The 12,166-nt window shown below is 32.6% G+C and overlaps 1 long non-coding RNA gene across 1 annotated transcript; it reads left to right on the forward strand.

Annotated features, from left to right (window-relative positions):
• Positions 1–940: 940 nt before the first annotated feature.
• On the forward strand, positions 941–1,850 carry LOC131621479 (uncharacterized). The gene is made up of 3 exons (XR_009289601.1): positions 941–1,097; positions 1,205–1,335; positions 1,632–1,850. It is a non-coding gene; the product is annotated as an uncharacterized LOC131621479 (long non-coding RNA).
• Positions 1,851–12,166: the final 10,316 nt, after the last annotated feature.

Consider the following 12,166-nt stretch of genomic DNA (forward strand, 5'->3'; position numbering starts at 1 on the left):
TAATCATCATAGAAATGTTCTTTTGTACCACATAACTAGAGCATAATTTGAGAATTTCAAAAAAAAATAATAATAATAATCAAGTATCAGTTTTAATACATCTACTCCAAAAAAAAAATTTTAATTACAATATAATAGAGAAAGTAGAAAAAAATTAGTTTTATTTCTAATTACTCACAAACATAGAAAATATCACATCAATAAACACGTAGAATAAATACAATAAACTCTAAATTACTTCATCAAATCAAAATAATAAGACGATAATAATTTTCTCTCTGTAAAAAATTGACTATAAAATCCCAAATTCTGGTTATGTTATCTTTTGGGAATAACATAATTATGAAGTATTATTTTTAACCATATAACAATAACAATAACAATACTTAAATAAAATATATTAATTAATTATACGAATAAAAATACCAATGTCACAACAATTATTCCACTTTTCGGAATTCATGTTCCATTCATGAAAGGTTATAAAACAACGGAAATTTAGTAAAAACAAAAAGGGTTAATAGTTGTTTATCCTCCTGTTATATAAGCGGGTTTTGATTTACCCCCTTTAAAAAAAGGTTTGGATTACCCTCTATAATTTTTGGGCACTAAGCGTGTAAAAACTAGAGGGGTAAATCAAAAATAATATATTTTACTGGGGTAATTTTTCCTCTTAGGGGACAAAAGACTTAGAATTTTAAAATTATAGAGAAATAATCCAAAACTTTTTTTTTAAAAAGGAGGTAAATCAAAACTCGCCAATATGACAGAAATAAATGTCTATTAACCCAAAAAAAACAATTTTTTGTGATTGGTAAAGTTTTTACATGACTCCAAACTAAATATGGTGAAAGGGCAACACAACACATTGATGTACTTTAATATCATTTTGCAAAACGACTCTTACAACTCTAAAAGTTAAAAATTAATCAAGGTACTTAAGGAGAACATAGGCTTTATGCTTTGAAATTATAAAGTGATAAAACTATATTTTAGTTGATACATTGAAAGGGAAGAAAATATGAATGAAGTTGTTAAATTAATTTATGTTATGATTATTTTTCTTTCTCCATTTCTTACAACAGGGAGCAGAAATTGTAAACATTTTTTTATATCATTTTGAAATTTTCTTATTTACTTCATACATACACAAAATTATATCTCACCTACTATAGTATCATTATTTTCTTCTCTTTTTTTACAGGGGCCATGACTCAAACTACTTGTCTTAAAGATTCAGATTGTCCACAAAATGTTTGCTCTGAACCTTTTGCCCCGACGTGTTATTTTGATTGGTGTAAATGTATGAAAAACCGGAATAAATTTTTATAATTGGTAAGTTTTTTATGTCTTGAAATTTTTATTACAATTCTATAAAGTCTAAAAACTATATAATTAATTTAAGTAAAGCATGAGATTTATAAAACGGTAAAATTATAATCTACTTGATCATTGCAAATGGAGAAAAATACGAGTTAAATTGTCAAATTTATTTAAGTTATAAATTTTTCTTTTTCTATTTATTGTTTTGATGAAAGTTGACGGTAATTTATTTTTTTTATCACTTTCTAATTTCCTCTTATTTTATTTCAAACACAATAATTTATCCAATTATATTTTTTTTATTACAGTGGATACGATTGGTGACTATATGTTAGAATGACGCCATGCATGGATTCTATGAGTACCAGCACCAAGAGAGAGCACAAACTCCCTAATAGAATATTCTATGATTTTCTCTTAATTAATTGTGTTTAATATAATTTTCCATTTAAATAAAACTTGAATAAAATGAATATATGTTAGTATATGTTAAAGAACCATAATAAAAACATTTAAATATCCATGATTGAACAAAAGTTTAAGTAACATTGTTGTTATATTTATATAACAAAATAGGGAGGAGTTGTTTATCTTAGGTATGTTTATATTTTGAGTTTGATCCTTTTAATATACATTTGTAATATAAGATCGGACTTCAAATAAATGCATTCGAAAATTTGTATCCCCCTCTTAAATTCTATAAGCTTCTTTTGTACATTAGTTCTATTTTGATAGATTTTATGTCATGGTTTTTGATATTTGTATTGAGGTGTGATCTATCTTATGAGGTAGACTATCATGGCTATTCAATCATTAATCTAACAAAATTAAAGTTATGTGTGTGAATATTGTGGAAAATTATTGAGAAAATAACAGAGAAAAAAGAGGAATAAAATAATAATACAAGATATTAACGTGGAAATTTTAAAATCGGAGAAAAAATTACGCCATTTTCAATAGACAACCAGAGAATAACACTATATAAAAATTGTTATAACACATAATATACTCTCAACTTACTCAGACCTCCAGTACACTCACACCCTCCAAAACAAATATTTAATTATATCTCATAACACTCTAATACAAGAACATAAGAGAACAAAGAAAGTCAAATACAATTTTAAAGTACTTTTGACTGGTGTATCTTGTAGAAGAAAACTTGACTCTTATATATAGCCTTGAATTCTCTCTTCCATCACTAAACTAAACGATGTGGGACTTAGAAAAACTTTAATCCTATATATAACCTTGGACCTCCCTCTTCCTTCACAAAACTAAGCGATGCGGACTTCTTCAACATGTATATTTTCAATTCTTTCCCCAATAATCTCCACCTTAATTGAAAATAATACATTAACTTTCATTGTCTTCACTGACAATCATACTCCATCATAAAGATATCAACATGTATATTTTCAACCAATCTCAACAAAAATCTCAAGCCCAACAACAAACAAGACCAGATGAAGGCAATAGTTCATCGCAAGACAAAAAAACATTTTTAATGGCCTTAAAAGACTTAATTCATTGATGATGCATTAACTAATTAATTATATATTTAGATGATTATATATAATTTTTAAAAAAATTATGTCACTATCTGTTTACCGGTATTTTGGTTAAACTCGTTAGTCCTTAAAAAGTTACTTGTAGGATTGATTAGTAAATCCTAGGACATATTCTGCATAAATTCTTCAACATGTATTCGAATGTTCTTGATTTGAATATAAAATAAAAATAATAATTGAGTGAAATTACTGACTGCGTCGACGATAAATAGGTGAAATTATCAATCTTCAATAGGCGAATTCCGACCATTGGTGCATGATAGGTGATTTCAATGCAGTTATCGGTTCCCATGAGAAATTTAGTTGATTTCGTCAAACAAAAATTTGACTGATTAGTTTCTTAATTGGACAAATCAAAATGAGCTTATGCATTTTGATACTAATAGTAGTTGAATCAGTAAGAGGAAAGATGGTGCTTACTCTTCAGTTACACTTGATATAGTCATTTGTAATCAAAATTGGCTATATAATTCGAACAAACTCAATTGACTTACTTTCATCAAGAGTCACTTAAGACCATTATCCTATTTTTCTAAATTGTGACAAATGTAGGTTTGATTCGACTAGGCTATTCGAATTTCCGAAGGTCTGGACTCTGGATGATACTTGGAGAAAAACTAATTGCTACTAATTGGAATACTATTGTGATTGATTGCCTTATGTTTGTTTTATCTTCTAAGTTGAGATCTCTTAATCATATTATTAAGATATGAAACAAATATATATTTGATAATATTCATCTTAAAGTTACTCAAAGAACAAATGAAGTTAACAAGATACAATGTTTGATTAATGATGCAAGTTAGAATTATGATTTTGGATTGGGGAAAAATACTCAACTTTTATTGGATAAAGCATTGCATATGCATGACCAATTTTAGAGGAACAATGTAAGGATTAAGGGTCTGTTTGTTTGAGCTTTAAAAAATGGATATTTTTCCTTTATATTTTTTAAAATAGATTTTCCAAAACCGGTTTTCAAAATATTACAAGTTTTTTATATTCGTTTTTTCTAAAATAAAACACTAATTTTGATATCCTATAACATAAATACACATTATTGAAGATCAAAACTTAGTCAAAATTGCTATTTTTTTTAAAATGTTGTATTTCAAAAATGATTTTTATTAAAATCTATTTGAAATTGCTTCAAAATTAAGCGATTTTTTGAAATTTTGATATCCAAATTTTTTCCCCATAAATAAATGAAATACCTAAAATCACATTTTAAGAATAACTATTCAAACAAAAATTTCATTTGAAGCTTTTATAAATAGTTTCTTTGTAAATTTTTTTTTCACAAAATTATGTAACACTATAAAAATCATTTTTAAAAAAAGCCAAAACAAACGGGTCCTAAGTGGTTTAATGATTGAAATAGGAATAATTTTTTCACTACTCAATCATATTTAGATATGCTAGTGTCATACCCCAAAATTTGCCCTCCTCTTTTCATCTTAAATGACTCAAGGTTCAATGGTTTATTCAAGCAACATTCTCCTAATCGAGGGTCTCCTAAATTAGGGTTTGCATGTTATCAAAGGAGTTCGAGTCTTTAAGGCCTAAAATGGATCTCAAGGTGTCTCATATGTCTCAAGGTATCTCCATGTCAATTATCAAGCTTCAATCCCAAGGATTTCTCATTCAAATGCTCAGATGATCCATAGTCGACTAGTTTGACCTAAAAGTCAACTATAGTCAAAATACAGTCAAACCTCAAGACTTTTGGTCAACATCAAGTATTGGGGTTATATCCACCATTTGATTAAAGGTTAATCATGACCCGTTAATAAAGACTCAGAAATGAACAAAGTCAAAAGGTTCAGATTAAAGGTTTTTTATAGGAAAAGTCAACCCAACTTTGACTAGTCATAACTTCCACATGGAGTATCAGAAATTTCTCACTCAAAGCCTATTTTGAAGGAAATTTAATCGTCTACATCGTTGTCTCTCACAAGCCTAGTCCAGAAATGCACCATTTGAGAGATACGGTACAAAAGATTATAGGTCCTTTTCAAAGGTCAGCTGAAAGCAATTTTTTGTCAAAGGCCATATCATCAAGATAAAACCTCCAAATGAAAAATATGTTCCAAAGTGGCTTATAGAGGACATCTTGAGGTTTCCAAAAAGTCCTATAACTCTCTCATATCTTAAAAATTGAAGGAGATATGCCTCGTCAAAGTTGGTCAATTTTGGATGGAAAATGTGAAGCAAATAAGGGTTAAACTTGGATTTTTTTCCAAATGGGCCTACTCTTTTATGATCCAAACTTGCTTATGAGGTCACCATGAATGCCCAAAATTAATCCCACAATTATTTGACATTTTTAATATTTTTAGTGATTTTTTATTCATTTAAAATGTTATTTAAACAAAGATAATTGAAGAAAATATGTGAGATTTGATTTGGATTTATTTTCCAATCAATTTCAATCATATAAATATCAAATATTGTCCTTAAATTCGTCCAAAGCAAGACTAGGAGGATTGAATGGAAATTGGACAAAATTGGAAGGTTTTGGTGATCATATTTCTTCAAGATTCAATCAATCCCCAATATCATAATTCAAAGAGATTTTGTACAAATTAGATGACCTAATTCGTTCTACTATATATGCGCAAGGATCACAATGGCTCAAGGGAGGTTTTTTTGGCCTCCAAAGCCCTAACCAACATCAAAAAAACTCAAGAACAAACCAATTCCGGTTTTGGGATTATAGTTGTTCTCAAGTCAATTTAAAGATCAAATCATACCGCTGGGGCCTTTAGGAAGCTATCACGATGGTCATTGAAGCCTGAAGCATCAAGCATCACAAAATAGGGACTCTCGGTTTGCATCTTTTTTTGAGTTTTCGATTTTAATGATCTAAGGATTATAAATGTAATTTGACGGTATATTCGTGTTCATCTTGAAGTTTAGAAGGGTTCTGGATAATTCAATTTTGTTTTAAGCATAGGTACCGTGATATGCCATAACTAGGGTTCATGAGTATCTATTTGGGGCTACACGGATAAAAGTTAAATTGACAGAAATTGATGGTATCTTCGTACTTGGGGGTTGATTACGTTTTGTCTGGGCTATTATTTGGTGTTTTTTTGGCAGTAATTCATAGGTTTGGCTGAGGCGTAGCTATGGCAATGGAGGGAAACCATAGCCAAAAGTAATGCCCTGTTTACAGAAAGCGACGAAGAAGAAGATCCTTGGGCGCCCAGGTTTGATTTAAATTTATGAATCGATTTTGTTTAATATATTAGATTTTATGTTTAAGTTTTAATCAGCGAATAACTATTGGTTCAGTGGAAGGAGGGATATGCAAGTTGCTATGCGTAATGTCGTCGGTTCGATACCCACTGCCACCATTATTTTTAATGAAACGCAGTTCTCTTTGATCCAGTACCACGCGTCCTCCTTGGATCATGACGCACCTTCCGCTCCCACCACTGGATTTGTGTTAAAGCTGGATCCAAAGGACAAAAAAGCAGAGGAACACCATAGGCCATCAACAAGCAACTACAAAAGATTGGTTCCAGGTTTTATTTATTTATTTTTATTATTTAAACTATTTAGATTAAAATGATGATTAATATTGTTTGTTTTAATTAGTTTATTTAATTAGAATTAGATAATAAAATCAGGGTTAGGTTAAAAATTAGGGTTAGGATTATCTCCCGATTATTTTGATTATATCGATTTAATTTATTTAATCAATATTAATTATTAAAAATCACAAAAACCCTATAAAGGTTACAAGTATTAGGGTTTTCCCAATCTCACTGCCCATTTGGCGAAACATTAACCTTCAATTAATTTCCCCCTCGATCCAACTATATCTATTGGTCGCATTGACGAGGAATAAATTTCATCTAATTAATTCATTTAATCTAATATTAATTTAACTAATTCTGGTTTAATTCTCTTCTCGACCCGGCTGAATTTATTGGTCGCATTAGACAAGAGATAATAAAAATATAAATTAACGGAATCCGTCATCGTGTAATAACTGAATTTATTGGTTATGAAAGTTGATGGTAAAAAATAAATTTATTAAAACACATTTCATTTGCTGTCCGCGATGATCAAATCTATTGGTCAGAGTAACCAGCAATACATTACTTAATCCGTTAACTATAATGATCAAATCTATTGATCATCGCACCTAACGGTAACATATCAAACCAGGGTTGTACGCCCAAAACTTAAAACATTCAAAACACACTAAACCACGAAACTACGGATTTTCATCTCTTCAATACTGCAATTTTCAAATCTACGATAAGGTAATTCAAAATACCTTCGAACTTCGCATTTCAAAAACTACAATAAGGTAACTCAAAATACCTTCAAAACAAATCAAATCAAATTCAAAGGCGTACAACCCTGTGCCCGAACTACGTTGACTCTAATTCTCCATAAGGAGATACGTAGGCACTTGGGAACAAGGCGAGTCCCCTTCCCCAAAATCTCACTTTCTCCCCTATTCACTTCTTTAGCTATTAAACCTTAATAATTTTAGCCATAAAACTGTTACCTTAGATTCAAAGCCATAGGAAAGGGTTGAGGGTGCCTAACACCTTCCCTCGACCTGATTATAATAATCTAACCCCGATCTCTAAATTGCGTAGGGTTTCCTATTCGCCCTGGTAGAATAGGTGGCGACTCTAAAAGGTTAATTTTTAGGGCAGGTTGCTACAGCTAGTAATAAAATCACTATACTGATGCATGACAATATTTTTTTGGAAGAGCGTATTAAATTAGATAATCATGTTATTAACCTTTACAAAAATTCGTTTAATATAGAAAACAATTACAACTATACAGATCCGGTTGAGAGAACTACCCCACAACTTATAACTGATGTGGATAATGAATATTTCACTAGAATGCCTCAGCTGGATGAAATTAAGAATGCAATGTACAATATGGATGGTAATTCTGCTCCAGACCCTGATGGTTTTGGGGGATGTTTATTATAAGATTATTGGGATATATAGTAGTGACATAAGTAATCAATTCACTGAATCAATTATTTGAACAAGATTTGATCCTTCCTAATCTAAATTTGGTCAATGTGACTTTGTTACTTAAACATGGAGCAAATTCTAATGAGCAGTATAGACATTTTGCACTTGAAAATTTTCGATTTAAATCATCACAAATATTTGCCAGCTTAGTTCCTACAATTTTTTCGGAACATCAAAGAAGCATCATTAGGGACATACATATTTATGAGTGCATTATGATTACTTCATCAGCAATTAATTTGGGGAAAATAAATCCTTTGGAGGTAGTATGATTTTGAAGATAGACATAAGAAAAGCCTTTGATAATTTAGATTGTCAGTACCTTATTAAATTTCTTGTTCAATTTTGCTTTGAGCAAAAGTTTAGCGATTGGATTCTTACCATTCTTTACTCAACCAAACAGTTAAACAAGATAAATGGGAAACGTGTAAGATTTTTTCTTGTAATAGATGAGTGATGCAAGGAGATCCTTTTGTCTCTCTTGCTCTTCTGCACTTCTGAAAAGGAACTTAGTAGGAATTTATCTATGTTAGTTGTAACACCCATCTAAACCCCGCGGAATAATCAATTAAAGTTCAGAGTAAAACATGAAAAGGGTATTACAACTCCGAAATATTTAAAACATTAACCATGTCATGCATTAGGGGAAACATCAAAACATATTATTCAGTAAATATGTTAAAATAGCGGAAAATACTTCGACAACTGAATAACATAAATAATCGGGATTCACACCAAAATTCACCGATTCAAACCAGCAAAACATTATCCTAACATAAGAAATAATCCATCAAACAATTCTAAAATAAACGTCCCCCAGTGTTACAAGACCAGAGCATGACACCGACACGACCGAACTAAACGAAGTAACTCTACGAGTTATCCTCACCAAGCACAAGCCGCTACTCCTTAATCTGAAAAATATCAACAGTAAGGGTGAGTCTCATTCAACAAACTTGGAAGCATATTCAGGAACAATCATATTTCCTTGCGTCAGTTCCAAAAATTCAATCTCTCTCCTTCCCCGAACATCCTCAGAAAAATACCTTCTCAAAAATTCTCTTCTGAACACTTCCTAAGTAATTGCTACACCGGCCGCCTCAAGTTCATCTCTACTAGCAACCCACCATTCATCAGCTTCTTCATACAACATGTAGGTACTATACCTCACCTTCAGATTCTCAGCACAGTCAATTACCCGGAATATCCTTTCAATTTCCTTCAGCCACTTCTGAGCGCCTTCAGGATCGTGAGTGCCTTTGAACAACGGAGGGTTGTTCCTCTAAAAACTGCTCAATTGTCTGTCAGCACCAATCCATGTTCCCTCGGAATTCCCTCCTAGCACACCAACAATCATGCCTAGAGTCTCAGCAATCGCATAATTGTTTCTTCCACCTCTTCCAACCATTGTTCTGCTAATTCACAAAACAATTGAATGATAGAAAAACACTTAGAAAGGGGGGGTTTGAATAAGTGTGGTCTAAAAACTTGAACGATAAAAACAATTTGCACAGTTATTTTTATCCTGGTTCGTTGTTAACTAAACTACTCCAATCCACCCCCACGGAGTGATTTACCTCACCTGAGGATTTAATCCACTAATCGCAACAGATTACAATGGTTTTCCACTTAGCCCACGACTAAGTCTTCTAGAGTATCCTGATCACAACCTGGTCACTCTAGGAACAAATGCTTAGACACAAGCTAAGACTTTCTTAGAGTATCCTGACCACCACGTGATCACTCTAATTACAACTGCTTAGACACAAGTTAAGACTTCCTAGAGTATCCTGATCAACACTTGATCACTCTAGTTACTTACAAATTAATGTAATCAATTCTAAGAGTATTACAAATGCTTCTGAAAATCTATAATCACAACGGTGATATTTCTCTTAACGTTTAAGCTTAATCTCACTAATATATTACAACAGCAATGTAGTGAGCTTTGATGAAGATGAAGTTTTTGAGCTTTGAGTTGAACAACGTTTCAGCAAGTTAATATTCACAGAAATCGTCAAGAATTGATTAACCTTGCTTCTCATCAGAACTTCATATTTATAGGCACTTGAGAAGATGACCGTTGGGAGCATTTAATGCTTTGCGTGTTCCGTACAGCATTGCATTTAATGTTTCACGCTTTTGTCAACTACCTCGAGCCTTGTTCACGCTGTGTCTACTGACGTTGCCTTTAATAGCTTCCAACGTTCCTTTTGTCAGTCAGCGTAGCCTGCCACCTGTACTTTCTTCTGATCTGATGTTTGTGTATACAACATTTGAATATCATCAGAGTCAAACAGCTTGGTGCATAGCATCTTCTTGTCTTCTGACCTTGAAGTGCTTCTGAGCGTGATACCATGAGAACTTCAGTGCTTCTGCTTCTGATCTCAAGTTCTTCTGATGCTTCCATAGACCCATGTTCTGATTCTGCTTTGACCATCTTCTGATGTCTTGCCAGACCATGTTCTGATGTTGCATGCTGAACCTTCTTAGACAAAGCTTCTGAGCGCTGATTTGTGCATACTCTTTATATATTTCCTGAAAAAGGAATTTGCAATGTATTAGAGTACCACATTATCTCACACAAAATTCATATCCTTGTTATCATCAAAACTAAGAATATTGATCAGAACAAATCTTGTTCTAACAATCTCCCCCTTTTTGATGATGACAAAAACATATATAAATGATATGAGTTTGCGATCAGAAAGAGCAGACGGCTAAAGACAATTACACAACTATAGGATAAGCATGTGAATATGTCTCCCCCTGAGATTAACAATCTCCCCCTGAGATGAATAATCTCCCCCTGAAATTAATACTAGAAGAATTTTATAAATAAAAGACTTCCCTGAGTATTTCAGTAGAGACGTTCACAGTGCTTGATCTTCATAACATTCATGACTTCTGATTTCTGCTTCCATAGGACAGCTTCAGAACATTGAATTTCTTTAGATCCTCAGACCATTCACAGCTTCTGACTTCTGCTTCCATCGGACAGCTTCAGAACTTGAATTTCTTTGATCTTCAGAACATTCACAGCTTCTGACTTCTGCTTCCATCGGACAGCTTCAGAACTTGAATTTCTTTAGATCTTCAGAACATTCACAGCTTCTGATTCTTGCTTCCATTGGGACAGCTTCAGAGCTTGAATTTCTTCTTTCAACACTTCATGCTAGATTGTATCAGAACATTGTCGAATGTACCAGGGCATCATCAGAGCATCTCTACATCCTGAAATGTTATAGAACAAAACTAAACGATAAAAGTCAGCATGAATGAGTCAGAACATAGAATATGTTTCAGAACACATAATATGTATCAGAGCCATATGGTATGTGTCAGAACACATAAACATGATGTTTCAGATCATATTCTATCATCAGAATATCTGAACATTCTTCCTTCTTGCTTCTGATTCTGAAGCTTCATAGCACTCAGCTTGCTTCAAGAATCCAAGAACTTGATTCATCTTGTTGCTTCTTATGTTGATCTTGTAAAGAGAATCTTCAATTCCTGCAACAACACAACTTAAAGCATAGAACTTTGCAAGTTCTGTTAGTAATGTGACTGATTAAATCAAATCATTTATCACATATTTCTCCCCCTTTTTGTCATAACATCAAAAACATAAAAGATTCAGATGAAAAACAAAAAGAAACACATGGAAGAAAAAGATAATTTTCATTGAAGCTCAAAAAGACAGAAGTACAGAAGTACAAGGAGAGAAGGAAGAAAAAATGCACAAAACAGATGCAGCAAAGGCAAAAACAAAACAACTAAGACTCAATCTAAGATGACCCTAGCCTTGACAAGATCTTGGCCAGCATCTCTTGAACCCCATTGTTGTGCTCATTCTGCTTCTCTATGAAAGCTCTAAACTCAGCATTGACTGAGCTTTGCTCATCCTGTTTCTTCTGAATAACTTCTAGAGTCCTTGCAAGACGGGAAGGTTCATCAGAAGAGGCTTCACAGCTTCTATCCAAAGGGATGGCATTGTGATCTGTAGCTTCCATTGAGAGATCATTTGCAGGGATTTCCTCAACAGGAACTGATTCAGCAACATGATCTTCTACATCTGCTTCTTGCATTGAAGCATCTCCATAATCTGCAGCTGGAATCTCAGAATCTCCATTCTCAAGTGCCTGAAGAATGGCAGCTAGATTCCTAGGGGCAGAAGGACCTTCAACTTCTGATGGGTCAACAACTTCTGGAATGACCAAGCTTGGGTCTTCCTTAGAAGGGTTTTCC

This window comes from Vicia villosa, unplaced genomic scaffold, assembly GCF_029867415.1.
Source record: "Vicia villosa cultivar HV-30 ecotype Madison, WI unplaced genomic scaffold, Vvil1.0 ctg.000006F_1_1_1, whole genome shotgun sequence".
Lineage (NCBI taxonomy): Eukaryota > Viridiplantae > Streptophyta > Magnoliopsida > Fabales > Fabaceae > Vicia > Vicia villosa.